This window comes from Centrocercus urophasianus, unplaced genomic scaffold (assembly GCF_019232065.1).
Source record: "Centrocercus urophasianus isolate 14NV4802_14NV808 unplaced genomic scaffold, USGS_Curo_1.0 seq_12, whole genome shotgun sequence".
Classification (NCBI taxonomy): domain Eukaryota; kingdom Metazoa; phylum Chordata; class Aves; order Galliformes; family Phasianidae; genus Centrocercus; species Centrocercus urophasianus.
The window spans coordinates 35740149-35763729 of record NW_024884364.1 but is presented as its reverse complement, the minus strand read 5'-3'; the positions used below and the strand labels follow the sequence as shown (position 1 = coordinate 35763729).

The 23581-nt window shown below is 43.3% G+C and overlaps 1 protein-coding gene and 1 long non-coding RNA gene across 9 annotated transcripts in view; both read left to right on the top strand.

Moving 5' to 3' along the window:
* Positions 1–14975, top strand: part of LOC122155839 — a 46208-nt gene extending 31233 nt beyond the window's left edge. For 4 of the 7 annotated variants that reach the window (XR_006167320.1, XR_006167315.1, XR_006167318.1 and 1 more), the window contains 2 exons: positions 1466–1780; positions 3366–3623. This is a non-coding gene — a long non-coding RNA (uncharacterized LOC122155839). Of the gene's footprint in view, positions 1–1465; positions 1781–3365; positions 3624–9891; positions 10617–14511 lie in introns of those variants that run through there. The other 3 variants (XR_006167317.1, XR_006167319.1, XR_006167321.1) reach the window with 3 other exon arrangements.
* Positions 14976–19435: 4460 nt separating this feature from the next.
* The window catches only part of USP9X (ubiquitin specific peptidase 9 X-linked), a 99180-nt gene continuing 95034 nt past the window's right edge, over positions 19436–23581 (top strand). For both annotated transcript variants that reach the window (XM_042810945.1, XM_042810944.1), the window contains exon 1: positions 19436–19510. The gene's annotated coding sequence lies outside the window, so the exon portion shown is untranslated. The remainder of the gene's footprint in view (positions 19511–23581) is intronic.

Here is a 23581-nt window from a genome sequence, read left to right as displayed (position 1 = left end):
CCTTCCCCTTCCCCTTCCCCTTCTCCTTCTCCTTCCCCTTCTCCTTCCCCTTCCCCTTCCCCTTCTCCTTCTCCTTCCCCTTCTCCTTCCCCTTCCCCTTCCCTCCCCTCTATGTGATAGCAGTGACACATTTGTCTGCTTAAATGCTGAGCAAGGTGAATCCTAAGGAGAAAGGTGTGAATGACTGCCAGCAGAAGTTTAGAGGTTGTTATTAAGTGTGTGTCCTACAAAGAAAAAAAATGGTAAATGTTAATTATTTCTGCACTGTAGCTCCAGAAAAGGGCAATGCATTTAAACAACATTTGAGAATGTGGTCTATCTGCCAGCTTCAAACCACCCCAGTTGGCAAGCCTCCTAATTTGGGGGAGGCTGAGATGTCATACAGCAAAGGAGGTCTGAACAGTAAGCAAAACACACTGAGACCTTAGTTTCAGTTCTGCTTTGTCTTGCAGCCCAGTCCTTTTCTAGACTTTGAACTTGCCACAAGCACACACAGTGCTCAATTTAAGGACTGGTTGGTAGGCAGGATGTGCTGCAACTGCCAGAAGAGATTAATTGAAAGAGAAGTATAAATGAACACCTTGAAAGAGAAGTATAAATGAACACCAGTAGCTGTGCGCACACACACACGCATAGTGTTATCAATTTAACTACTTCAATTTAGAAAAGATTGAAATAAATTGGCACAATCTTTTTGGACAGATTAGAATCCACACGCCTTGGGCTTGTCAGGTACAAAGAGAGTGTTTGATCTGCACTACCACCAAGAAAAGGAAACTGCAGCTGTGACTCTACGAGTTATAAGACATAGTTACAAGAAAATAGGCATAAAAATAGCCATGAGCTGCCCGTATTTTTTGCAGAAATTACCTCTCCATGCATTGTACTAAATTTAGTTGTAGCTGATGGCAATTTTATGGTAGCAAAGTAATTATTTTGTTTTACTATCAATATTGTCAAGAGTTCACATCAGATGATTTACCACAATGCAAAAAGAATTTAACAAGTACAACTCTGTAGTCATTGAATTCTGACTATTACGTAATTCCTAAGATTTCATGGACATCAGTATTATGTGTACTCAGCATACAGGTAAGAGACAGAAGCAGAAATTTGTTACTGTTTCAAAGAGAAGAACAAGGAAATAACTTGATGTAGATTGAAGCACAGAATCGTGGAGTTATGGTTTGGGTTGGAGGGAACCTCACAGCCCATGCTGCCCCAACCCCTGCCATGGGCAGGGCTGCCCCCCACCAGCTCAGGCTGCCCAAGGCCCCATCCAACCTGGCCTTGAGCCTCCAGGGATGGGGCACCACAGCTTCTCTGGGCAGCTGTGCCAGCGCCTCACCGCCCTCTGGGGAGAGAATTTCTGCCTAACATCCAATAGTGTATGATAATACTAAAACTATTAATGTGATATATAATATGTAATATATACTAATCATACTTTTTTCTGTCTTTGAAGGAGCTGGAGTGAGAAACATGTGTCCATATGCTGGTGGAAGCGTCCACCCTACTGCAGAGCCTTTGGCTGAAGCAGTGTAGAGATGGGTGTCATGGGAGTCATTCCTCTCAGCCTACAGCAGACCAGATGAACTTACTTCTCCACGTTTTTCACTCCCAGGTATCCAAAAGGACATCACCCGGTGTTTTATTTGCTCAGTCAATTTGAGCAGAGATCAAACATTGATCTTTCCAAGAAGGTAGAAAACCACGGCTTTGTCAAGTGTGACTAAATAGGAAGTTACGATGGCAACAGCTGCTCAGTCTGACCTCTCGTGTAAGTGCTGCCACAGGCATTCATGAACACATTTAGTAAAAGAGGGAAAAACGGTGCTTGTTAAATTGATCTATCTGTGTTAGCTATTCCGTATGAAAGTGCTGGCAGTCAGAGATTGCTGCTCTTAATGCCACAGTGAGAGCCGCCATCCCCTGCAGTGCTGAACCCAAATCACAGACTTAATCTGGGAGTCCCTGAGGAAAAATGGGGAAGTTCCAAGAACACAGAGAGCTAGTGGAGGGCAAGTGTCCATGGGCTGTGTGCTTCTCCAGTATTCAGTCCCAGCACTTGGGAAATGCTTGAAGGCAAACAGAAAAGCGGATATTTCATGGAGTTAGTTTATGTAACTTGGAGGATTCATGTGAATGTCACTGCTGACTTTTGCTTTCATTTTCAGGATTGCTGAATTTTATGCCTGCAAACCCTTCATTTTAAAGTCAATTTCAAATCTTGCAACAAAAGAGGGTTTCTGTCACTGTGTTTATAGTCAGTAAGAGACAAGGTTACCCCTGAGCTGCATAACAAACTGATACAACATCCCACACACCCTGGTTTCCTTCTCACGAGACTTAGCTCCTCAGACAACAAGCAAATACATCACTTGCTTGGAGAGGACTTTCACTTCCTTCTGATGTACACTACTTCAAGAATGATTAAACTGTGGCCTTATTTTGCAAAATGCATTTCTGCTTCACCCGGCAGCTCCCAGTGGCTGCTGATGGGGCTGTGCACTGTGACACCAGCGCTGGCTGAGCTGCAAGGCTGCAAGGATGCCCATGAATGTCCCAGAGGGTGCAAGTGAGACACTTTTGCCTCCTCTCTGCTCAGAAGGATGTGGCATGGGGCTCGGCACTACACTTTTGGAGAAGCTAGCACAACCTCAGTCTCTCCCTGCCATCTCCCCAGGAACACACAGTGCATTACAACTTTGGGCATCAGTGCTCCTCTTCTTGCCTAAAAATAGAGCTGGAATGGGACTGTTTGAGACCCAGCCTTATGGTAAACAAGGAAATTGAGCACACAGCCACACAAAGCTTTGTTTATTTTTCTGTCAGGATATGTAAACTGTTAAAATATATTGACTGTAGTTCATTATTTTGGAGCCAATTCCCAACAAGTTTAAGAAAACCTTCTGTTGCTGGGCTGCTCCAGCACACTGCAAATCCCAAAGGCTACTTGCACGGTTACAGGCTTTACTGCAGCAGGCATTTTGATTCATTTAGCACACAAGGTAAAAGTTGTGTAGCTCTATGCCAACTAGTATAAGCATTTATATTGTGATTGCCTAAGATTGTCCATTACAACCTAATTTTCAATTGTCTATGGGGTTTTTATGTCAGATTGAAAGTAGAAATCCATTTTCAAGGACAAAAAAAACACCCAAATAGCCCAGCCTTTAAAAAATACAGAAGCAGTGCCAGACTAGGTAATGTTAAGCACATTCTTCTTTAAATTTATGTTGCTCAAATGTTTCTATTTACAAATGGACATCACCAACGGTGAGCTTATTTTATCTTCTGTTTTCTCTAAGGAAGCTCTTTCATGGATTAGACAGACTTGTAAGTCTTCAATAACTTCTTTCTAGGCACATGGTGACCCAGAGCCACACAGAACATAGCATGCTGGACGTGTCACAAAGAGCCACTCAGGTTGGATGGATGCTCAACCTCACCTGGAGCACTGGTTGCAGGTTTGATCAGCACAACATAACAAGGACATAAAGCTATTCGAGAGTGTCCAAAGGAGGGTAACAAAGATGGGGAGGGATCTAGAAGATGTATGAGGAGCAGCTGAAGCCCCTCGGTGCGCTCAGAGCAGAGCAGAGGAGCTGAGGGGAGGCCTGATGGCGGCTGCAGCTCCTCACAGGGAGCGGAGGGGCAGCGCTGAGCTCTGCTCTGTGTGACAGCGACAGGGCCCGAGGGAACGGCATGGAGCTGCGTCAGGGGAGGGCAGCTGGGGGTCAGGGAAAGGGGCTGCACCACAGCGCGGTGGGCTTGGCCCCAAGTGCCAGAGTTCAGTGAGCATCTGGACAATGCTCTCAGACATATGATCTGAGTTTTAGGTGGTCCTGTGTGGAACCTGGAGTTAGAATTGATCCTTGTGGGTTCCATCCAACTTGGGATATGATATTTATGACACTTTTCCAGGCTTGTGTGAGCAAGTGCAGCCATTCTGACATTTCCAAACCCTTGAGTATCTGAATTTGCAACCCAAACATTGCTGAAGCTTGGCTTGCAGCATAGACATGCCTTCCCTAAGCCTATAACTCTTGGGAGCTGAGATACTTTATTTTACCATCTGTGGTCTGTTGGTGGCTCTTCTGCTGTTCCCCATAGCTCACCTGTGCTCTGTCAAGCCAAGGAAGTCTCCTGATATGGGAATAGATGGTCAGAAGAGCATGCAAGGTTCTCAAGAGTGTATGGAAGAAAGACTCCAAGAATCTTTTTTTTGTCACAAAATCATAATCTTCACCACTATTGTGCCATTTCTCACATCCCTGGCTATCAACAGGACTGTCAGTGCTGGGAGCAGACCAAACACATCAAGCAGCAAATCTGTAAGGTGGAAGTCATTAACTGGGCTGCCTTCCTTCTCTAACACCAAAGTATAACAGACAACCCAGAAAAGGCATAAAAAGAACAAAACCAACAGTGTGGAGATGCGATCAGTGAGGATTCAATAGTGTTTAAGTGGAAAGTTTGTAAAAGGCCACGTGACCTTTTAGACAAAGGCATCGTCTCTCCCACACAAGTATTTTTTATGGACCCTGCATCTTATTTCTTGCTGCTCTGTCGTTTCTCAGTAAGACTGACATCCTGGCATGTCTTCCTCACCTCATACAAAATCCGTGACATCCTTGCCACCACTTCCCTTACAGATGCCTCCCAGTAGCCCAGACTCTTTCATTAAGGAGGGATTTATCTCCTGTGCCCCTCCATTGTCCTCTTGACTTCGTCTTATTTCTCCAGCACTCCTGCTCTTTCCCCTCCCAGTCTGGGAGGATGACACACGTTTGTCATGCAGCAGGAATATCAGTCAGTCTGTGAAGGTAGCCAGGAGAGCAAACTCAGCATTTTCTCTCCTGCAACTGACTGACCCTTCCCCTCACTGATTTGTCATGCTTTCTTCTGGCTCTGGAAAATCCCACTGGGGTATCAGAGTGCGACTGCACACCAGTCCGTGATGCTTCTTCCTGTTCTTGCAGAGCCTTCTCAGAATTTTTTCTTTAGATCCAGGAAATGATCCATTGCTTAAAATTAAAGCCTTCCTGAGTACCATCCAAACTGTGATATGGGCAGCTAACTTCACTGTACACTTTGAAAGAAATCATGGTATAGAGTGCATCGTGTTTACAGATGTCTTTTTACTAAATTTACACCCACAGTTTTTGCATAGCTGATCTCAGAAATAAGAATGGGTATACTGAAAGCTGGAAACTGCACAAGGATGGAGTGAGTTTTGTTGTTGTGTTAAGAACTGCATGAAAGAGAGGAAGCAATTAATGCATTGCCTTGGTAGGACAAGAGCTTTGAAGGGACATATACATGCTCAGTGCAACAGAAGAGAAAGTGAGAGTGCTGCAGATGACATGCTCCTTGGCATGCAAAAGAGACTTTGAGGAGATGCAACAAGGCAGGGAGAAGGAATCAAAGAGACAGCCAGACAGTCTCTGGAGCAGAGAAACAGAGAGGAACTAGGCTGGGAACTCAGCAAATCTCCCAAACTGTCACCCTGGTCACAGCTTTGGGCTTCTTCTCCCTAGGATGGACAGCAGGAAGCTGGGTTATGCTTCCACAACTTCTTGCTGCACATGCGTATGCCCAGGGGAGACTGCAGCTAAAACACACAGAGGACACACGGGACCACAAAGCATGGATAAATAGGGATTTCGCTCAGTTCAAAGTCTTGGGACAGAAAACAAGATACGGGCAGATTATGTGGTTAGATGCACTCCTGACTGTATACCATAAGTGTGTTTTAAATGCTTCATTCCTAACAATGTAGCATTCCTAAAGCATGCTCTAACGCGGGAGTCAGAGCAGCCATTATTCTTTGTCCATTCAAACAGGCAGATCTTTTCAGCAGAGTCCTTCTCTCAGCGACAGGGGCCAAGAGGACAAGAAAAACTAAAGGTGCAGAGCAGCTGGAGTGAAGAAAGGGAAACTGGAGAGAAAAGAGATCCTCCTGCCCAGTGAACCACACGTGGTGGACACACAAGGCATGGGGCAGGGGAGAGAAAGGGAGATAAAGTTATGATGAATGGCATAGGAGATGCAATTGTGTCATTAAAGGTCAGAGAATAAAAGCACAAGAGCAAAAGGAAGCCAGCAGAAGTGGAGAAATGGTGGGGGAGAACATACAAGGGGAACTGTGTTATGGAAAACTTTACAGTGGAAAGTGATGCTGGGTTTCACAGCACTACATGCAGGCAAGGCTGATTTCCAGCTCTATGGCTTGAACCTGAATCCAGTGGTTGAAATCTGCTTAGAAGTACAAACCTCATCTTCCAAGTTCTCCCAGGTAGTGATTACCTCTCCCAGGTAATAAAGAAGTTCAGAAGTTGTTACTGCTCACACTGAAGAATTTGGCACTGGCAGTAATTGTTATCGTATGCTTTTACAATGGTCCCCACCACCACCGGTATCTGAGCACGCGAGGAAGTTGACAGAGTCAGGGCAGGGAGGTGCACAGCTGCCTGCAGCATGTCATGGGCATGGCTGGCAGTCCGTAGCTCACTTCGGACAGCCTCTGCCCATACTGTGTTACAGATTGAAAAGAAAGCTTCCAGTGCACTCATTTAATTCCCGTTCACAAGCGATTATAATTTTAAGATATTTGTGAAGCGTTATCCAGAGGTACAGCAGAATTTTTTTGTACGTCAAAAGCCTTCATAAAGTGCAGGGGCTGCCTGGAAAATCTAGGTTTTAGATTGCAAACACCGTGGTATCAGAGCAGCTTTCCACTGAGAGCTGTAGCATGCGTTCATATTTCTGTTACAAATTCTCATTCAGCTGCTGAAGGAGCTAAGCCAATTCTGAGCTTCTTTTTATTTCTTCACCCTCCCCATGGGAGACCAGAGGGCAGATATTCTTCCCACTTGAAGAGCAGTTACCTAGAATTTTTGACAAGTCCTTTGTAAACAGACAAAAGAAGATTAAAAACAAATACACTTGTTAGAGTTTACTTCACTAAATACAGGATTTAAGAATAGTTAATTAATTTCTCACCCCATTTCTCAAAAAGGCTGTTATTCTTGAAGAAAAGAGCCCCTTCATCAGCAGAAAACATCACATTTGTACTACTTATTATAGAGAACATAAAATATCACTGATAAAACTATTGCAACAAAACCAAATAATGTATTTAAGTGCTCATCTACCAACATTTAAAATACTTGTTCATTTTATGTATCAGTGGATGAAAAGTAATTCCTCTAAAACTAGATCTATAGAGATCTTTTCCTGCTTTTGTGCAGTGTTCCCAGCTGGGCTCTGGTTATGGATAGTAAATGTAATGGGCAGTGTGATTTTAACTTAGAATCCAAACCTTCCTCCCCAAGATTTTAGCCAAAGAGAAGTCATAGCCACAGGCAATGACAGAACAGAAGAATTGGAAGGGCCGCCTGAGGAGCCTGTGGCTTAACTCAGTCAGTGCTTCAGTGCTTCACTTCCTAATGACTTCCGAACATCCAACCTACTTGCAGAATTACAAAATATATGTATTAGTAAAGCACTAGGAAACAATCGTTCTTAACCATTAATATAAGCTCTATTAAGCTTTTAGATTTCTCTTTTAAATACGTCTCATGTTGTTTTTTTAGCCAGTGTGTTTCCTAATTTTATCTTAGAACGCAGTCACATAAATCACTGTTTACTGCACCAATTCAGTACAACTCTAAATAAGACACATCTCTAGATCTATATGTTAATATTTTAATAGATGTAAATTCTAAGAATTGGGATGCAAGAAATACAACCCTGAAGTTGCCCACCCTCATTTACACACATTGGACAAAGGTCATTACTATAAATGAGCTCCTGTAAAGCAGCACCATCACCTTATTTTGATCACTCCCTTAAATCACATTAGATTAAAACGGTGTAGAAATCATTCAGCACTTGTCATGTAATAATAAAAAAACAGGAAAAAACCACCAACAGTATCCACAAGATACACTCCTTACAACATCGGCTATCCGTTATATAGGACAAGCTGGGCCTGAAATACACAGTGGATTGAGAACCCAGTAGCAGTGCTGCTGCAGACCAAAGAGTCACTCTGGCATCTCTGTACTGCATTCCAGTTTCTGCAAGAGCTTGTAAGGCAAGCCAGCTCCTCACAGATAAGATAGAGAAATATGACCATACCAGTGACACAGTGTGTTCACAGCCTGAGTAATCTTCCCACAGGCTATACGGCACAGATATCTTAGTCGTGGGACTCTCAGAAACTTATATCTGAATTCTTAGATCATGAGAAAGTATTTTCCTTGTCAACATGTGAACCCCTTATTACCCCTTTTCCTTTTCCTTTCCCTTTTCCTTTTTCCTTTTCCTTTTCCTTTTTTCCTTTTCCTTTCCTTTCCTTCCCAGTGTTACATTTTAAGTTAAGGATGAGAAACAGCAGTACACACAGCAGCCAATCGGGGGGGAAATTAATGAATCCAGTGTGTAATTTTCCTTATTTTAACTATTGTTTGATTTTCATTTTCAGTCTGTTCTAGGTACATTCATTCTTTTAGGATAGTTTAGATTACTGTTTATATTGAAAGGCATTCCTAATGTGGCATCAAACATCATCAGTGTTCATATTTTCCTAAATACTATGAATCTCCTTTCCAAACCAGACTCCATCTGGTAAGACAGCTCCTTAGATCTTTCCAATGCAGATCCAGTTCCCAGTCACAAACATCAAGGTTTGTTTGTCCTACCTCAGTACATGGAGGCAATGAACATCATCTCCATGCTTTAGGGAGCAGTTTGTGCCACAAGCAGGGGACTTCATGGAATTTGATTTCCTGTTGGTCTGTGTCCTTGAGATCCTTGTTCCTGCTAAGATGACCTTGGACACTCAGTTCTTTTGGCTACTTGTCCCCTTCTTTGGGCACTCCCAGGGAGTGCCAGCAGGGCAGAATACTTGGAGGTGGCATGTGCCACTGGCCTGCCCTAAGGGAAGATCCTCTCCAGCGTGGCCACCTCCTTATCACGCCTCAGTCGGCCATCAAGTCTGTAGGCTCCCTCATGTGTGCCCATGTTTCTGTTCAAAATGCACACGATTGGAAGAGCTTGCCTTGCAAATCCAGAGCAATGTTTTTGTAAAGCTACATGGTGAATATATGCTAGGTGAGTCTGGCTTGGATGGAACTGGAGGGCTATGCAGGGCTACAGGATGCAGATTTAAGAACCTGCTCCTGGAACAAGCTGTGCCTGAGCCATTCACAGATTTTGGCTTGGAAGGAGCTCATTGGTTCAATCCAAAAGGAGAATCCATCATAGAATCACCAAATGTCCTGAGTTAGAAGGTACCCATTAAGATCATCGAGTCCAACTTCAGAGAAAACTAGCCATGAAAAATAGAGAGCCCAGCTGTTTGCAAGTGCCCGTTCTCACACAATAAAACATCTGAACGATAATTTTAATGACTCAGGATTTCCTTAATTTTAACATTTCCTATGTTAATGAGAGTTGAGGACAATTTTCCGAAGTTTTGAACAAGTTATTCCTTTTCTGTGTGATTGTTTATTGTTCAGTTCCTTTCTAATACCTTTTATTTTGGGATTTTTAATTTTAATGTAGTTTTGTCATCTGTAAGTTCATCACATTATGCTTCCATTAATAAAAAGGCAAACCATGATGCATTTCCTTTTATGTTCCTGGAGCGAATCCTCAAGGATAGAAAGCCTTCTTGCTGGCTGCATTAGCAGTATTTACTCTTTGCATTTGTCATTTATTAAAAATTTTTTCCTCTGTCATCTCATTTCTTAGTAGAAATGCATGCATTAAATGTTAGATACTGGCAAAATTACCTCAGGAGTGCAGCTGGTGGAATTCTACTATCTTGGAGCCACATTCAGGATTTTTAAATCACTTTTTCCTTTCACCCTTATACAGAAAAAGCACTTAAAAATAATGGGTGCTATTTTGAAAAGACTCTCAAGCACTATGTGAGGATTTCCTTTTGATTATACATCTGACTGTCGTGTACCATTCTGCCTTGGATTCTATGGAAAAAAAAAAATCAATAAGGATTCCTGTACAGAAGATTTTACTCTGAAAGAAGTCTTCACAGAGATGTCCATCCCAGTCTTCAAACCAGTCCCACCAAGTATGGGATGGAAGCAAGCTCCTTATAGCCTACGTTATACCAATCTAGGCAGCATCTAATCAAAGAATGTAAAGCTCCACAGCTCTCATCCATCACAACTGCAGAGGAAATACCATCTCCAAAGGAATCACTGGTGAGCCTGTATCCCATCCACACATGTCCAGGAATGTAATATACTTCACTCAGTGCATGATAACAATTAAAGAAAACAAAATAACCCTTGGGTCCCAGAAAGAATTCACAGAAAATAACACAGAGAAACACCTATGTGCCCGTCCTTCCATCTTAATCCTTCTGTCCTGATCCTCAGAAGAAATCTGAAGATGAGCCTGGGAAGCATGGGCTCCCCATACTGCGATACAGAGACTTAGCAGGGAGATATTTCTAACGTTTTATAATCTCTCTTCATCACAGTTAACCTCCCTCCTTTTTACGCCAGATAAAATACAAGAGTGAATATTAGCAATCAGAAATTTAGATGGCCTTTCATGAATGCATGCTAAAAAGAATGAAAAAATCAACAACGTATTTTCTCTTCTCTGCTACAGTTGATTAATATAATGTGCTTAATAACATAGTCTCTGTATGTATGTATGTATGTATTATATAGTTTGGTATACTGTATAATATATAGTCTCCAAAGGTGTTCCAGTCTGTCTTCAAGAGAGTTACAGCAGAAATCCTCAATTTCTGAGCTACAATTTTTGTCGTTAAGTCAGAGATTACATGCTTACAATACAATACTCCTTCCAGAAATAGAGTTTAAGAGAACTTTTTCCCCCCAGTTTGCAATGGATTTGAGTTAATTAGGTACTTCTCCCAGATAATAAGATTTAATGTGACTTAAAATACTTGATTCTGAGTTTTACCAATGAGAACAAACAGTTTTGAAGGATGGTCTTTGACTGACCATTAAAAGTAAGTTAATAAAAAGTATCAACCACATGTTGGGGGTGGGAAGTAAAACCTTGATGATTTTTTCACATATATGAGTTTGAGTTGTGTCTTACATTATAATTCTTGTAAGCTCTATCAGCATCCAGATTTAGCAGCCTTAAGGCAACTCCAAGATGTTACATCTGAAAATGTTTGTATCACAACAAACCCCATGTTCCCTGGGTCCAGTCTACATTTCATACATTTATTTAAAAAAAATACTAAAGAATAAATTTATACGTAGCTTCAATAACAACTTGGACCCCAAATGTTCAAAGTACACATAAACAAGAGTCATTCTGTAGTTTCTGATGGAAAGAATTAAGCTTTTGAAGCAGTAAAACAAGGAATAGTGCTCGACTGAAGTCAAAGAGTAGCCATCTTCAGGTGCAGGACAGGTACTCGATGGGAAGACCAGCCATTTCCAGAACAGCAGATCAATCTTCAAATCATATAAATGCCCATGAGCACTAAATGAAGGGCATAAACTTGTCTGTATCAAACAGCTGTTTGCTATTAGGATGAGCATTCTCAAGTACTGAGTAGGTAATATTCGGACAGTGTGCCCCATTGTTTAGGATAAGCTAAAGAGACTGTACTCTGCAAATAATTGTTTCTGCTCAGACTCCCAGTATCACATCTAATTTCTCACCCTATCTTTCTCTCCCAGTAGCTACAGTGGCACCTCATTTATGTCTGGTACAACAGATAAGTGGTTGTCATCAAACCCACAATATGAATTACTCATTATATCTGCTCTCAGAATACTTCAGAAGCTCGGGACAGTGTGTTTCTCTTTCTCTGGACCGAGCAGTTTGTAATACACTTGCTGTCTGCTTGCTGACTAAGGGAAATGTGAATTCCAGGCTTCCTCCAGCCCTGACCACAGGCGCTGTCTTGCTAGCATGCTCCTTGTTCATCTTGCTTACTACTACAAAACTCAATTCTGTCTACACATCCTACTTTCTGAGGATCCAAATTACGTACCACCAAATGATTGCATCCTGAAAGCTATGTTTATACTCTTGGAGGATAGTGGTGTGTAATGCAGTGAGGTGGGTCATGCTCAGGGGATGTCCACTTTCCCTCATGTGTAAACTATTGGTCAACATGTTAAGAGCCTAATTTTTGCTTTGAAGTAGAGAGAGCCTTATGAATGGTTTGGACTATTACGTACGGTTTAGATCTGTGCTAAACAGCAATCAGCTGCAGTCTTTCGGCCACATGTTTTTGATAGTACTAACATTCCTTGAAGTAAGGAAAACTGAAGAAAAACTTTGAAGTCTGCCATTGCTCGATGAGATTAATACTACTGATGGCATTAACCTATGAACATCAGTCAGGATATTCACTTGAGAATAGCAAGGAATTGGTCTTTTGCAATGCTTTATAGTCACAGACTTAAATCTCTAAGAGCTGAGGGCTTTTTATAGTTCATCTACTATAAATGTTTGTTAGCAGGGGAAAAAAACAAACACAACAGTCTGAATGATTTACAATTTTTCTGTCATTTCAGAAAACAAACAATTAACTACTTTGTCTCCAAGAAGCCAAAAATGCTTTGTTGTTTTTGTTGCTTGTTTTTTGTTTGGTTTTGGTTATTCTGTTAAAGATGAACCATAAAGAGCCCTCAGTTCTTAGGGATTTTAATCTGTGACCCCTAAAAGTGCAGTATTACACTTGCATGTTAAAGTGCAAACACAGGAAAAGGCTAAAAAGTAGAGAGTCAGAAATCTGACCCTCATTTTAACTTAGGAAGTAACCAGTAGTAAGTTTAAAGTAGAACTCCAGTAGTTTAGGTTTCCAATAGAATAGTAACTTGTTGGGGTCACACTTGTCCGTTTGGTCTCAATTTGAAATTGAGGGCAGTGCAAAAGATAGAAGTAGTGATAAACCAGTTGGACTTTCACAAGTGTAATACTTGATATTCAGAAAGGCAACATACAGAGATAAATTCTTGTTTACAGCATGAACTTTGTGTCTCCCCTTGAGGTTATTTCAATATATAGAGATCTTGTATTACATTTACTTTCTCAAACTAAAATGTTAAAAACTAAATGGAAAGGGATTAGTGCCCTGAGAAAAAGCAGACTGCCTATGGATGACAAAGGGTCTACTTATGTTTTGTTTCAACAGACCAAGTGATATCTCTAGTAAAAACAGACGAGCTTTGATGCATACAAGCCCATTTTCAGATCTAATAAAAGATACTACCTCTCCTTACAAGTTTTGGCTTTCTTAAAGCCTGATACTGTTCTGGCTACAAGGACAGTGATATTGCTCAAACAACACTGTTGCTGCCATTCACCTCCTGGGTTAAAAACACTGTTAGTGTTTTTTAGTTAGTGTTAGAAGTTCCAGGAGGAGCCACTTCATATTTATCACACATTTTAAAGGCATGTAATCTCTCAGAAATGCTATCGAGCTACACTAAATACAATATGGCATAAAGCTAATCTGTGTTATGTTATGAAATGACCTGCACAGTGAAATAATGGAATATCTAAACAATTGCAGTCTTTACAAATCATCAGTGTAAAACTGAAATTTCCTTACTGTTACTGTTTTGTGAAAAGACAAATAATCATGTTTTAGGGATTTATTATTATCATTATTTGCAATGGCAATTATTTTTATAGATAACTGACGATAAGACATAGATAGCTAAGAAAAGCTTCTGATAAAGAAGAAAGCAGTGGAGGAACAGACATGTAAGTGAAGGTTCCAAACTCCTACTGCTCTGCATGCCGCACTGTTAAAGTCCTCTTTGAACTGAAACAAGCAAATAAACAAACAAACAAAACAAAAAACCACCCAACAACAAAAAAACCTTTAATCCTTTAATCCCAAGAAAGGAAAAGATAACTGACTTTATAAAATTACAGACTTCCTGCACGTACATATTTTCAGATGTAAGCTTTGCTGACAAGCTGTTTCATAAAACTTGGTTAAAGCTATTGGTACAAGATGTGACATGGAGCTGTATTTTGGTTCAATGGTTCCCTGTTGGTAAGTTGGTTCCCTGCTTACTACAAGACAATGAAGGTCCTGGCCGGTCCAGCATATTTAACCTAAAGCAGGCACTTCAGCATGGTAAGAATGTAACTAAAAGCTGGAAGGAGTTCAGGGCCAGAAGGTTGTAAGATGCTAATGTAGGAAAACAAGCTTCTTTAGTTCTACTGCTCCCGTGGCAACCCTTGTTCTCAGAAACCCTATATAACAGAAAATGAACATGATATAATATGCCAGAGATGTCATTTTGTGAACAGCAGCCCCCCTAAAGTTCATACTTATGCAATGACAAACACTCAGTGTACAGAGACACATTCCAAAAAAGTGAGGAAATGGCAGTATGTTGTGGATCTACAAAATTCTTGGCGGTTTGTTGACAGTGTTCTCATCCAGCAAATTTAGGATAACGTTGGCAAGTTTTAAGAATGGTTCCCAACTTCCCTTACTCTACTCAACAGGCTGGAAGGAAGTCAGACTTCTTCAAGGTTCGTGTGGATGAAGAGGACCATATGGTTGTCAAATCAGTTTGCTGAACTCTGTCCAAATCCTCTGAGACTGATACTTTTCACATGGACACCACATGGTTTATCCAAGGTCAATTCGGCTGGGAACCAATTCAGCAGGAAAAAGGATGCATGCTGAATTGCGGCTCCCTTCCCAAAAGATGGACAAGGCACATTTTGGGATCTGCAAACAGAAATTTTCACAACTCGTCTCTGTGATATCTTCTCAGTATTTCATACATACACAGAGTTTCTGTCTATGCCATTCCTTTAACTCTCATTTTAACAACTAAATGTTTACAGAAAAATAGAAAATGATAAATCATAGAATCATTGAGGCTGGGAAATATCTTTAAGATCACACAGTCCAACCAGCAGCCCATCACACCATGCCCACTGCCCACGTCCCTCAGTGCCACATCCACACGGTTCTTGAACACCTCCAGGGACAGTGACTCCACCACCTCCCTGGGCAGCCTGTGCCACTGCCTCACCACTCTTGGAGAAGAAATTATCACACCATATTTTTCTTATTGCAAGGACCATTCAAAATGAGCACCACTCTTTCTTCAGCTTAAGAGTCCAAGGTTCCTTACCAAATCTTTTTCTTACCGAATATCTATGATTTTTACACAAGTATGCATTATTTTTTTATAATCATAAGTATGGAGCAGAAACTGCATTTAACTCCCTAGAATCTGACATAAATCTCATTGCAACATGGCTATTAATATCTCATGCAACCAGAAATCAAAAGTAGAAAGATGAAAAGTTATGAACATGAAGAAAGGTTGCATATTAATGTTAGGAACAATAATTGCAGCAGTTCTCTCTGTAGAAACTAAGAGGAAATATCTAACTTTGACCTTTATCTTTAAAAGGAATGAGATATAGTGTAACTTCAGAACTTCAGTTTTTACAGCCTCTTGATACATTACTTCTATAAGAATTTTCTTTTTCTTTCTAATTTTGAATGCTAATTTGTATGTGCAAGGTATATATCTGGACATTATTTCCACAACTCTGTCCAATATACATGCTGCCTAAAGCAAAGTCTTGGGCAAGAGTGAGTCATTATTTTCCTTACCTGTACTTGCATGCAGACTTTAAGTCAATGAAAAATTATGTAACCAACAGTGCTACTCCTCTGCATAAGTAATTTGTTGGGATGGGACAAAAAATACTGAAAATATTGCAAGATAGATCCTTGATGCGATCCTTTAGACAAATCTTAACATTCAAGCAGTAGTTCTTCAGCTTGCAAGCAACATTTTACTTCCTTGTCTGCTGCACTGCCTATGTTGTTTTCTGAAGTTCATAGATATTACATAGTGCAGTGCTTAGGGGGGCTGAACCAGAAGAAATAAAAGATATTTCATTGTTCTGTGGTAAAAATCTGCTTTCTCTTACATGTTATTGTTCTTTTACGCTCCTAGCATAAGATATGCTTGAGCAATTCTGTGTGTTCTGTTTTGAAGCAGCACAGCGTCAATTAGAGTTTAAGAACTGGGAACAAATGCAACTATTCTAAATTCTGACTCAGTCCTTCTCTGCTTCCTTTTTAATTTCTTTGGGTCAGCTAATGATTACCACCATCAGCTTGCTTGTGACTAGTTTCACTTTTTATTTGATAAGGCTGGCTGCAATGGCAGAGCTGGAAAGCCTGCAGGGCAACATTTCAGTTCCCCACATTTTTCCTAAGAATGTTGTGAAAGCATTTCTAATCATAGCAAAGGTTGTGCACAAAGGGAAAGCAAGCAGAATGACTACTGAAGAATACATTTTTCTGTCATAGTTCCCTGCGTGGACACCTATCTGAGAACAATTGGGGAGTGTAGCGTGTGCCTACTGACTTCTGCCTTCATGCCATGGATACTCTTTAATCAGCAGTTTCCTCTCATGCATATCTTTTTGTTTCCATAGTTGCTCCAGAGAGATAAAGTGGTAACATACATTTGCAGCTCCAGGAGTGAAAAAAGAAAAAAAAAGAAAAAAAAGTGAGAATACTTTCCAGAGAGCAAACAGTGTCATACATGCTGAGCCAAGGCGATTCCTTTGGAGTGGTGCAAGCAGTGCTGGGTGGGCATTTTGGTTTGCAAACCAGAGGCCAGGAGAACCGTGTGCTCGTTTAGCAGCCACAAAGTGCCACTGCCGTCCCAATATCTTCTTTTATTTGGTGCCATAAATAGCTGCCTACTTTAGCCTATCCGTGACCTTTGATTAGCACGGCTACAAGCAAATACTGCTCTGTCAACACACTTCAGAATATAATTTTACAACAAAATGGAGGTCAAATATAAAAGTAAGAGAATAAACTGAAGTAATAGTCATGCGTAGTTTTGTTCCCCCCGCCAAACAGAACATTTCTATCTCGTTAGATGAAGTATTGCACTTTCTGCAAATTGTACAAAAAGTGGAATCTAAAAGAAGAAAAATACCACCAAGGTCCCGGGAAACTGAGGAGCAATCAGTTCTCAGTTTGTTCCAAACCTAAGGTTTCAATTAAACAAAGCTTCCACTCCTTCTCTTGGCTGAAAGAACCCTTTGAGCGGGTGTACTTGCTACAAGTTGCACCAGTATTGCTTCTGTTCTTTTTGTGGAGTTTTATGTGAACTGACAGTCAATTTCTTGGTGGACAATTGCCCACGTTATAAAACTCCACTGACGTGTCATTATTTGGCTCTGCCAAATAACAGTGAGAAGGCTCATAGCATTTGGTGTGTCACTAAAAGGGAGCTACTTAACACAGTAAAAAGAAAGAAGCATCAGTAACCACAGCAATTTATTTTTTAAGAATTGAGACTCATCAAACAACATACAACTGAAACCACTGAAGGTGCAGCTATGCCTCTGTCAGTCTTCAGTCAGGAGCTGCAGGGAGAGCACTGAGGCAAGGAACATTACATGTATTACAGGTGCAATAATTTTAAGCATTTCCTGGGAGAGCAGAATGGATAAAATGGAAATAGGAAGGAAAGCCCAAAGTAATTAGCAAGCCCCAATGAAAAGGAGCAAGGAGGCCACAATAATACACTCATAGGCATGAAAATCACCAAGATGAAAGGGCTGCTATTTCTGTGATTACACATATTTCTAAACTGAACACAATAGCCTTACACTGACACAAATTTTCACCAGTCATGGCTTGCCTTTATTGCTGGTGAGTAAAATGCAAACACCTCTCTTTCAGAATGCAAACTGTTGCATTTGGACAGCAGTGAAGCTGCTGCATCATTTCGTCTGAGGTTAACACAAGGACCTACTTCAGATTTCCTTCCCAAGTAATCCCAGCGATTAGCAAAACCCAGCTAACCCTAACTTTGTTAAAAGAGCAAATAACAGGACGTATCACTGCTAGCTTTGAGCTCTGGCTTTTTACAGCAGACACTCCCTCCCCATCCCTGGAGGCATTCAAGGCCAGCTGGATGTGGCTCTGGGCAGCCCGGTCTAGTGTTTGGCGACCCTGCACATAGCAGGGGGGTTGAAACTAGATGGTGATTGTGGTCCTTTTCAACCCAGGCCATTCAATGATTCTATGATATGATTCTACGACCATGACAAGCTGTATTTTGGTCTTTATCACGGTGAGGTCCAGCAGATAAACGCTGTGCACAGAGCAAAGGTACCAAGCCTCTGAGCAAATTCCAACCCGGCGACCTAAATTCCTCTTGCGTTTTCAGCTGGAGACTGGATCCTCCACTTCCTGCTCTGAAATTCTTGAATGATGTTAAAATGAGACTTTGACCTTGCAATACGGATGATAAAAAACGTCAGATAAAACCAAGCACGACTCCAGGTACTTGGAGAGTATGTTCCCCGCGTCTGCCGAACTTCTGACCCGTCACAAGGCGTCATTCCTTACGCTTAAAGGTTTTGTCTCCCTAAAGGCTACATTAAGCACCATGCTCCTAACGGCCTGCCGTGCGCACATAGCTCGGCCTTCACACAGCACTCGCACCCCCTCTCCAGGTGCCGGCCCTGCGGCCTATCGAGGCTAACGTCCATGGGACAGCCCGGCGCCCCGCGCTTTGTGCCCCGGCTCCGCCGGGCCCGAGGGAGACACCGGGCGGCAGCAGCGGCGAGGAAGGGAACCGAGAGCGAGCGAGCGGCCGCGTGACGTCATCATCCGGGTCTCGCGCGGTCCGCCCGCCGGTCACAATGGAGACCGCTCGAGCCCAACGGCCGTGAAACCGCCAGCGCGCAGCTCCCCGCTTCCCCCCCCCCCCCCGCGCGCAGGGCTAGGGGCGGGCGGTGTGACTGACAGGCGCGGGGCTCGGGGGCGGGAGCGGTACGGCGGAGCCCTCGGAGCCGCGCTAGGCCGGGCTCAGCTCCGCCATCTTGGCCAGGGCCCCGCGAGACTCGGGCGCCGCCGCCGCGTCTCGCCTCGCGCCCTCCCCCTCTCATCCCCTCCCCCGCGTACGGAGCCGTCAGCGCGCAGCGCTCCGCTGCCCGGCCCGGCCCCTCCGCCGCCGCCGCCTTCCTTCCTCCTGCCTTCCTCCCTCCCTGCCCCCGCGCGCAGCCCAGCCCCGCAGGCCGCAGGCCCCGGCTGCGTGTGCACCCCCTCCCCCTCGAGCGCCCGCTGCCCGGACGGGGCGGAGCGCGCAGGCCCCAGCCAAGCCCCAGCCGGAGCCGGAGCGCAGGGCCGCCGCCGGGCAGGAGCTGGTGACGCAGGAAAAACGCCTCGGCGGTGCGGAGAGCGGAGCGGCCAGGTGCCGGGATCCGAAGCGCGGGCGGCGGCGGAGGCTTCGCTCTTCGTCCTTCCTTCTTCCCTTCCGCCCGTCGCTGCGCCCGGGGAGCGGGGAAGCGGAGCCGCCCCCTCAGCCGGCCGGCCGCACGCCCGGAGCGCGGGGCCCTGCCATGAGACCGTGCCGGGCATGAGGCAGCCCCCGGCCGCGCTCCTTCGGCAGCAGCCGGCAGCGCTCCGGGCCGCGGGACGAGGGGACGCCGTGCGGGGGTGAGTGGCGGAACGTTGGGCCCGGGCGGGGCTGAGGAGGAGGCCGAGGCGGCGAGGCCGAGGCGAAGGGCTGCGGGAGCGGACGGGGCGCTCGAGCCCGACCCGATCTCCCTTCCCCCGGGGACGGGGCTCGGCGGGGGCGAGCGGCGCGGGGGGGAAGATAACGGGCGGCGGGCGGCGTTTTGGAGGGCGAGGGAAAATGGCTGACGGCTCCTCATCCTCTCTCTCGCCGGCTGCCGGCGGGGGGAAGCGCTCCCCGCCCCACCGCCCTCGGGGGCCCCTCCCGGCCTCCCCCGGGCGAGCGGGGCCCGGTGGCTCCCCGCGGCGCTGCACCCCTGCCGTTCGTTTCCCTCCGCACCGAACGCCATTACTGAGGTGGAGTGATTGGAGCAGCGTAGGCCCGGGCGACGCCTGGCAGTCAGGCCCCGGCGAGGCGCTTTTCCGACAGCCTCAATGAAAAACGCCAGCCCCGGCCCATTCACGTCCGCTGTAAACATGATTAACGCGTAGGCCACTCCTCTAGGCCCGGCTTCCAGCCAGCCGATTCGGATGCGCGAAAAGCGGTGGTGGCTTTTTTGTGTCTTCTTCCTCCGGTTTGTTCCGCTGCTCCTCGTCGAACTTACGGCTCAGGGCTCGGTGCTGCGGTTTATTTTAGGAAATACCACCCTCTCCCTTGTCCGAGGTGCAGGTTGGCTGCAGTCTTTCTTATTGTCCTCAAGACAAACCCAGCATTTCTCTAGGAAGATGAGTTGTTGGGTTTTTGTGCATTGGTCATGGCCCCGTTAATGTGTGCCGGCCCACTTAGTGTGGGCATTGTTTGTGTACTATATGTATGGCCTTGGGAGGTGATTCCTTTCAGCCATAAGCGAATCTCCTCTCACGGAGCCAGGCAGAAGCATTGAGGTGGGCTTTATGGTGCCGTATTTAATTTTCAGGTTGCTCCTTCGGAGGTCAAGTATTTCGCCAGTGTATAACAACTGTATAGAGAGGGAGTCGTGAGGGAATAAAAACGGAAATATTCTAAATAAAATATTCAAGGGATTCCTAGGCCTAGTTATTCATGTGCTTTCTATATGACTGGATTTATACTCACAGCTCCACAGTTATATTCGTATCGTTGGACATTGCTGTCAGCAAGGAGGCTCTCTGAAGTCACAGGCTCAGGGCCAGCACAAGGCCCACTTTTGCTGACCTACTTGCAGCATGGGGGCCTGTATTTTTTGGAAAGCTGTTGAATTGTATATTAAGTACACTGTCGCAGCACTTACTATGACAGACATGCCAGGTAATGTGTGTTTTCCAGCAGGCTTCTCAAATGCCCAGCAGATGGATGTTAAAGCTGTTATGCGGCTTAGTGATGGGTTTCTGGAGGATTGGCCTGTACTGATGATAGAATTCAAATGGTGTCTCTAGTAAGGAATGTTAGGGGTGGCTGAAATCTCTAGGCAGCTAACTTTGTTCTTGATCTCTTAACGCTCTGTTTTGAGACATTGGCTGGGCTCACCACCATAAGTGTTCCAGAGCAGATAACCCTTTTGTTCCAACAAAATCTCAGTCATGTGAATTTTGGTTGTTTTTGTTTTGTTTTTTAATGTAATGTTTTTGATTCTGAGTTGAAGTAACGTTTACTCCATGAACCAAAAGAGTACAACAGTGAATTTCAAGATTTTGGAGGAAGAATTTTTTGGGGAAGAATTCATTCATTGCACTGTTGCAATCCCCTGGACTACACTGATGCTTGATAATAGATTTGAACAACAACAACAAAAAACCCATAAACATAATCATAAAGCTGCAGTGTAAGAAACTCATGCATCAGCATGATTTTTTTTTGGAGGGGGAAATACAGCTAAAAATAAACAAGCAAGACTGTATCATAGTAACTTTTCCTCTCTTCAGTATCTGCTGTACTTTTCTACTTACTTTTTGTGTAGATTTTCTTAATGATACTTCTTCTGGGTAGCCTCTGTCTTCATCTTTCCAGGGCACTGTTTCATGTCATGCTGAATTTGCCCTTGTGATGATACTTCTGCCTACTGAATTAATTGACAGGAAGACTACATCTGAAAGTGGTAATCAATAAGGACAGTGATAGCAAAGCTGTTTACTGTTTTTTCTCTCTGTAGAACACAATTGCTCAAATATATACATTTTTCTCTCTCACTTTGTGATGCATTTCTATTCAGAGTAGTTGCATTGGTCTACTTCTCTATTTTAAATGCACACCTCTAGCTTTATCTGTTTTACTTCGTATGTTGGAATTATTGCAAATGAGACTCAGAATGAACAAAAATGGTGAATTAGTACCTAGGCATGTAAGAAAATAAAGATACCTGTAGTGCCTTTGTTCCAAAGCATCCTAAATTTAAAATAGAAATCAGTGTAGGACTTTCCAGTATGAATGAAGTTATATAAGGAGGAGTTCCTCTGTCACTTGTTCGTGTGAACAATTTATTTTTAAATGGTGATAAAGTTGTGTTACTTTCAGCTATGTATTGATAATACTCATTTACTTACTGAAGTTCCAGAGGAAATACTTCTGCCCTTCCCTCTCCAGTTTAGAAATTTGTTCTGAACTTATTTCAGGTATTAGAAATAAGTACTGTTGTGCTAGGCGGTGCTTCATCTATCACTAGTGATATTATTCCTTTTCAGAGATGCTGTTTTATACATCCTAATAGATATAACAACTAGGGGTATATTTTGATAACATCCTGAGCAGGTTAGCCTCATCCGTGAATGACTACAGTTGTGCATTACTATTTGGTTGTTTTTTTCCTTAAAGCACCTTTAAAACAAAAATTAATAAACCCCCATCATCCCCTAACACACTATTATCTGCAATTAATTTTCCTTGTAAGCATGAACATTGCTTAATCAAACCAGTAGTCTTGCTTACTCAGGGTTTGCCAGAGACCTGTGTTCAGTGTTCATCTCAGGATATGAGAAAGTTTGCTGGGCTTGGGAAGCTGTGTGTGAAGGCTTTTGAGTCCTTCAGGAAATTATTTCCTAGATGCTTGCAGTAGTATTAATTGGGACGTGTGGACATGGTTTGTCTTGCTCAGGAATCCATGTTTTTCTTAATGCTGTGGATATGCCTCTTGAAACTCTCTGTAGGTTTCATTATCAGCCTCACTTAGAAACAGTCCAGAATGTAAAGCTGTACATCAGGATATGTACCTATCTTTTGTTGTAGTTCCTTGCCTTTTGCAACACAAGCAGTGCTGTGTATGTTGCTATAGACTTCCCTGGTTTTCTACATACTTGTAATAAGTACCGTTTTTCCTCCTTTTTAACTGCCTAACCTTTGTTGTCATAGAACATAGAATGGCCTGGGTTGAAAAGGACTGCAGTGATCATCGAGTTTCAACCCCCCTGCTGTGTGCAGGGTCACCAACCACAAGTTATATGCGCTTTCATCCCAACACAAACTAATGAAAAAAGATACAAAAATTAAGTTATACTGTTGTGCCTGCCATCTCTCACCAGTGCGGAACATTCATCACAGTCTTCGTTCTGCTCTTCTTTTGAACACTTAACAGGTGGTTCTTCTGCAACATTCAGCAGTGGCCAGTGTCTTTTGGTTAGTGGGATAGCTAGATAGCTGGTTAAGTTTAGAATGGTTTGGTAAACCTTGGCGTTCTGGAATGGTAGTTAAAAGAAATGTTTTGTGGGGAGTTTTTTGTGTTTTTTTGTTGGTTTTTTTTTTTTTTTTTCCAGTGTCAAGAGATGAGAAGAACATCTTTGGAAGTGTATGCTTGCCTGCAACAGGACTCACATGTTTGTACAAATGACCTGGAAAGTTTGAGCACTTTGAATTCACGCTTTATAAAAATGCAGCAGTTTCTTTCATGTATTAAATCTAGTTTTTGTTCTCTTATTACTGGAGAGCCATCTGAAAGTTCTTACGCTGTTATAATGATTTACAGTTTCATAATGAGTTGAGCTATTTTCTTAAAAACAGTTCAGTTGTATTGACTGTCTCATAATAAAGTTCTGCTGTGCTCAAGGCTGTAGCATGACTTGGAAATGTGGTTAGCAAAGACTCCTTCTGCACTTCCTGACAAAACC